Raw genomic sequence first — 6,642 nt, 5'->3', positions numbered from 1 at the left:
CACATAAATAATTTTATCTCGTTCAATAGGAATTAATAATTACTTAGCTCTGAATAGTTTTTAGATATTGAAAAGAAGGACGGTCTTCTCTTTAATAAACACAAAACATGGAAATTTAGGTTAGAGGAGGTGATGAGAAAGAGAGAGAGTCTGCAAATGATTCGTCCATATCTTTCGTTTCACTTTATTCTTGCAGAAAAATGACAGAATAATGCCCAACGCAAGCTTTCTATTTATTAGAAATGTAAGAGACATTGTAACAGATTCTTACTGACCTGTATCTCATATACAAGTAATCATCAGTCAGTCAGATATTGTTGGAGGCTTCGTTCAATCAGTCATACTGTCCATCCAGACTGTCATTCCGTCCGTCCCCTAAGCCATTAAAACCATGGTTTACCATTAGGTATAATGGTTTGATTTTATGATAGGGTTAGTTCATAAGAATTTTAGAAAAATTAAAGAGAAATAGCTAAGAATTTATAGGACGAATAACTGGAAGAAAAGTAATCTGAGGGAAAAGGTATTAAAAGGAAGACATAAGTATGGGGTTAAAACCACGTATTTATTCATATTGTATTCTGTTACTATAGCAACCAACCATAAACAACTTTTGTTATGTAATTACTGAGATTGGTACTGTGCTAACTGAGTGACATTAATTATAAAAGATAAAGCTTATTGTAACTATTTATTTAATGTTCAGTGCATCATTAGAACATCTTAACGTAATAAAATCGTTTTACACTGGTAAGTAAGGTTTTGATATTTATACCGTTTCATATAAAATTTCTTTAGAAAATCTTGATATTTTCTATTCCAATCTTGATGCTTTCAATTCCAAGTAATTAGTACTCAGCGCCCTTCCTATATCTTAGAAAACCTACAATTCCGTACTACCAGGTACCGTTAATCTAAGATACCCTCCATCACACCGAACTGCTGCGTTTGATAAATTTTTTTTAATCAAGCTGCATATCTCTGGAACTCCATTCCCCCTAATATACGTCAAGTACCAACCCTTCCCTCGTTTAAAACCCTTCTATTCAATTATCTTTTTACTTCACCAATCTAATATATTATGATAATAGTACAGATATTTTGTAACTACCTTTGTTTTTTTTATTTAGTCAGTTAATTTTTTAATTTATTTATTTTTTTCTTCTCTGAATGTAGGTTATAATTAGGTGTGGCCACACTGTTTTTTGGTCAATAAATGTTATTATAAAATTAAAATTACCTTTGTAATTGTTCAAAAGGGAACTAGTCCCAGAATAATAAACTATGTTTCATTTCATTTCATTTAGAAACGCATGTAATGTTATACTATGTATACCATACTATGTATGGTATACATAGTATGTAATAGAGTTTTGGGCATTTTCAAAGTATTTCATAAAAAATAAAAAAATGACTTGTTTGTTTCTTCTCGGATCAAATTCCATTTTTTTGTACCACTTTGATCCGATGAAATTTGATTAAACAGCCAATTAACAGAATTTGGTGATAACATTGATGATCTATACATTCATCGTCAATGAACGTTCATAAGCGTATTTGGACAATCCTCAAATAAATTTCCACTATTTTTTAGGAGACCAGAAAATCATAAAAAAAAATAATTAGAAACTTCCCCGAAAATTCATAAAAGTTTTGTACAAAGGAATGCCTGATTGAAAATAAAAATTCAGACAAATTTTTCTCTACAGTTTTTTAATTAATGAAAACTGGCAGTTTTATTCGGTAAGAGCCCAGTTGGCTAAGAGGTGTTGTATGACTAATATTTACATATAGTGTTGTATGACCAATATTTAGATAGTGTTGTATGAACATTTTGAAGCTTAAGACATTAATTGAATAAAAACTTGAACCGACAACAACGCCGCTAAACACTAAACGCTGAAAAGACTAACGCCATCAACAATACCTCTATTCCATTCTACACATCTACCAAACATTTTGTAATCACCTTTGACCAAACTATATTTTAGAAACCACATGTCTTCCAAATTTCCTATCGAACCATATTTATTCATAGTTTAATCGACTCCGCTATCTCCATCCACTTAATCCCGGCAACTCTTAGTTTCTTCCCTCTTTGGTTGCCTCTTATAGGGAGAACAAAGCTATACTTAATCGTCTTATGAATTTCTCAATACTATTTTTTTTCGGGATCACCTTAGATGGGCTAATTATATTAATCAAGTATTATTATGCTAAGTTGAAGTGGATTTGCACTGTTCTACCGATATCAGTATTTACAAGTATCTTTCCTACTCCCATAAATTACAACTCAGTACCCCCCATATCCTTCAAAATCCTTCATTTTAAATCTTCTGTCCAATCCGTTTGTTGGATTTACTCATCGGAGTTTGTAAACTTATTCGGTCTCATTTTGGCGCCCCCTCAATGTGAAATTCAAGACAGCTTGTATCATATGCCTAGTTTTAGCCTGGTCACCCGTTCTACTACTAAGGACAATATGTTGCTAGCCACTGTTAGATGGAAAGTTGTATTTAGATCAAAGAGAGTCGCTATGATCATCATCAGCACTCACTCAGAGGCGGTTAGATGGCAGTAGACTGGCAGTTAGCAGACAGCGAAACAGCAGTGAGAATCCTCCTCAAATAAACACTTCTATATCTGTTCATATGATTCCCTAATCTATCGCTTACTTCTCTTCCTCCAGAGATTTGTATATTTTTACTGCTCTATAAACAATTATATATGTACGCTAACCATAAAAATGTCTCATAATTCATCACATATGAACTCTTATTAACGTGCAACGAAGGACTACAGATCATACGGAACGTACCGGGCCTAGAAGTTGCACACTGCCATTACCTGGTCCCGTCCATCTGATTTTCATCCTCAAGCTCACCTTCTGTTCAACCAGCTTGTTCTTCTTTAAACTGAATTAATATCGTATCGAATAGGCATATATTATTTGTAAATATTTAAACGACTTTTCATTTATTTATTACTAAAAAAAATACTCATTGTATAATTATAGTATGAGTCGTACGTGCAGCCACAATGCTCTGACCAATATATTATTTAACATAAAAATTATTCTATAGGGACTTATTCGACAAGGAGCTAATGTCTTGATTTTTCTAAACCTACTGAAGTATGTGGTACCCTCCTGAATCAAAAATACTAGAGCATATCTAATACTAGTAGTATAGCAGCTATATGCCTTACTTTTTTTTAATAATAAAATTTATTATTATTCACTAATTTCATTTATTTATTTTTTAGTGAAAGAACGCTAATTTACAATGAGATATTTTCTCTTCATTTTTATGTGGATCTTTGTGCCGTCTGAGTCCCTCAAGTGTATTCAGTGTGAATCTCGATCGTTAGTATTATGTAATATAATCTAATAACAGGTGATATCGTAGCCACATGTCAATTTCATAATTATATTGATTAAGAATATATTTGTACGCAACATAATGGGTTTTACTTATGTTGTTCAGTTCAACTGGCTCTAAAGAAATCAGCATTATTATTGTTTTGTAGTATTAGTTTGAGTTCGTTCCATCTGAGAAAAGATTCCAAGAAAAATCTTCTCTCTAGTACGAAACCAATTTAACACCAGAAATGTACGGAGCATGCGTAGTACGTGTTTTCTCTCCCAGATAATCCTGCACTACGCATGCTCCGTGTAGTATGTAGTGGTTGTAGGAACAGATCTCCTCAGTTGACTAGACTACCTTTCCTAACCTTTTATTTTCTCCCCTCGCCCTGCTTCTTCAATTTTACAAATACCAATTCCTCGCATCAGTTTTTCAAACTTATTTTTTTTATCAGTATCTCAAGATATTAGTTTACATTGTCAACTAAAGTGGGTAGAGGAAAAACTATCAACTCTCTAACCAAAAACGTAATTTTGAACATATTTAAATTCATGAAAACAGAGGCCTAGAGTGGTCAATACATGTTTCTTTTGTTGTGAAAAGCCATAAATTACTGCATTTATCTCAAGTTATTCCTATTCTAGGACCAAATATACTGTATTTTAAAACATTAAAATAAATATGGGATAACCTAAAGAAACGAGTAACCTCCCTTGTTCGTAAATAAGGTGTGCGTTAATAGAGGGAGAGACATTCCCAGTACTTACTCAATCCCGAACTGTTTGGAAGTTACCAAGTTCCGGACGGCCTCTTGGTATGTTCCCGACAAGAGGGGTTTGTCATGGTGTGGAGGGAAGGAGTTATCTTCCCTACAGGCAAACTCATCCTAGATGTACTATGCATGAGATATCGAACAGTACGAATATTGCACTAGGCCTTTTTCGATTCGTAGTAAACAGAGAGGACCTTTTTTTTGGAATACTGATAGTAATAGAGAGTGACAACTGTCTCAGAAAATACCAACATTTGCTATCTTGACAGTACCGTCAAACGTATGGGATTTTCTCGTACTTGGTAGCACAAATGACCAACTGCTCATACTCAGGATCTAACTGTCGCGTGTAGATGCACTGTCGCACCTTCCAAACTCCGTATCGCCTGTTTTCGAACCCTCTGACCTACAACAACCTTAGTCTGGTATACTCATCATCGATCTGTCCTACAACAACCTCAGCCTGGTTTACTCTAACCTGACCTACTCAATTCCAACCTATCTTATTAACCACAACCTGACCTGCAGCAACCTTAGCCTGGGATACTCAACCCCCACCTGACCTAAAACAACCTCAGCCTGGTCTACTCAACCTCAGCCTGACCTAAAACAACCTCAGTCTGGTCTACTCAACCCCAAGTTGACCTACTCAACCTCAACCTGACCTACAACAACCTAAACCTGGCATACTCAACTTCATCCTGACCTACACAATCTCAACCTTACACCACTTACCTTATATGTAACGTATAAACCTTCACGTTTCCTTTTAGCTACCGATCTTTGGTAAAAGCTGTTGTTGTTTTTATTTAATCATCAGTTTTTATCACTCTGTCGCAAAGTATAACTGTTAGTGAGGTGAGATTCACTGGCAATGTGCCATCTGTCACATTAAAATGGGCATTTAGATGAACGGTATCTCGATAGTCCACCGACTATTTTTCTCTAAAATGTAATCTTATACTGTCAAAATAAAAATAAAGAAAAGTCTATGTTAAAGGAAGGATACTGATACGCTTGAAGACCTCTATATTATATTATATTATATTATATTATACCTCTAATATGTGACGCTTAAACAAAATACACTCTTCATTAGTCTCTGAGCAGGAAATAAAAACTTAAGCCGTATGTACAGAATAATAAGTCCCACTTCCGGCACGGGTGCCTTTGATAGGATGTGGAACCTGCCTGTTCTAGATAGTTAATCTAATACGTTTTATAAAATATTATAGCATGTCTATAGTAAGCCGATTCCTGGTACAATTTTTAATGTAAAAATTTCTTCTTAGTCCTAAGATCAAATTCTTTTCGTTACTCCTGACTTTATACTTTTTAAACTGCAATATGCCCTTTTAATACAGCGATGACCCCCGCCCGGTCTGCAACATAGAATATTGGGGACAGCTGAACACGTCGGCGAGGAAGCACTTGGTGACCCACTGCCCGACCAGTAGAGCGGCCTTCTGCATCACTCTCGTCAAATACTTAGGCAACGTCGAGCATGTGGTCCGCGGCTGTACGGTGGACCACACGGATAACGACCTCAGCCTCAAAGAGGGTTGCTTCACGAGTTATGTAAAGAGTGCCTGTTTATGCAGCACCGATCTTTGCAACGTTTCGGCCACCTTGTTTCCGAAGTTCATTGTCATCTTTATCATTCTTACATCGCTTTTTGTCAATATCTTAAAGTAATAAAATATCTTTAAAGTTATATTATCCCTACATTGATGAGTAATTAGTTAATAATAATTAATAATTAGTTTTCTAAATTATATTTGGTAAAATTAATTAAATTGATGAAAGTTAACTTAACTATCTTAAGCCTTTCTGTCTTTTTTTTTTTTTGCAGAACAGATTCTCTATCACATAATTTATATTCAAGTGTTTTTCTCCTTTAAACTAATAATTTTTGGTAATTTATAACTGATCATAGTTCAATACCTTCTTTAATAATCAATTCGTAATGTTAAAGCCCAAATTTGGATTTATATTTAATTTTATATAATCTTCTGATTGACCATTTCTATCGCATTCACACAGCTTCGGCTGTTGGATTCTCTACTCCGTTTCACAGTTGATCACGTTGGGCATAGTACAAGAGCCCAAGAGTAGAAAAAAAGGCAGTGAATTTATTTTGAAAAATTCATATCTCAAAAACCATTTGACGTACAGGTGTCTATTAGGTCTCAAATTAAAACTTGTTTAATAAGTTATAAAGTAGTTTATGATGTTTATCTTCCTAGGAGTAATAGTTTACATGAAAATTGCTAAAATAAATTGATTTATAGTTGTTCGGACAAATTTTCATTTGCTAAATTCATATTCATATGTGAATATCATAAAAACTACTACTCCTACGAAGATAACTGTCATAAACTACTTTATAGTAAGTTTAATTTCCTTTAAAAATCCTTCGTAAAATCCTCAATGCTCCTTATTTTGGTACTAATAAAACCATCCATAAAGACCTAAATGTTCCTTATGTAACCGATCTAGCCCGAA

General features: G+C 34.2%; 1 long non-coding RNA gene across 1 annotated transcript; it reads left to right on the top strand.

Moving 5' to 3' along the window:
* Nucleotides 1-612: 612 nt before the first annotated feature.
* Nucleotides 613-5,845, top strand: LOC136796304 (uncharacterized). Its single transcript, XR_010844011.1, has 3 exons — nt 613-750; nt 3,265-3,364; nt 5,502-5,845. It is a non-coding gene; the product is annotated as an uncharacterized lncRNA (long non-coding RNA).
* The last annotated feature ends 797 nt before the right edge of the window (nt 5,846-6,642 follow it).

This window comes from Halyomorpha halys, unplaced genomic scaffold (assembly GCF_000696795.3).
Source record: "Halyomorpha halys isolate HHAL.00 unplaced genomic scaffold, Hhal_1.1 Scaffold611.1, whole genome shotgun sequence".
NCBI classification, from domain to species: Eukaryota; Metazoa; Arthropoda; class Insecta; order Hemiptera; family Pentatomidae; genus Halyomorpha; species Halyomorpha halys.
Note: the sequence above shows the minus strand (reverse complement) of the source record. Positions and strands in the feature narration are given on the sequence as shown.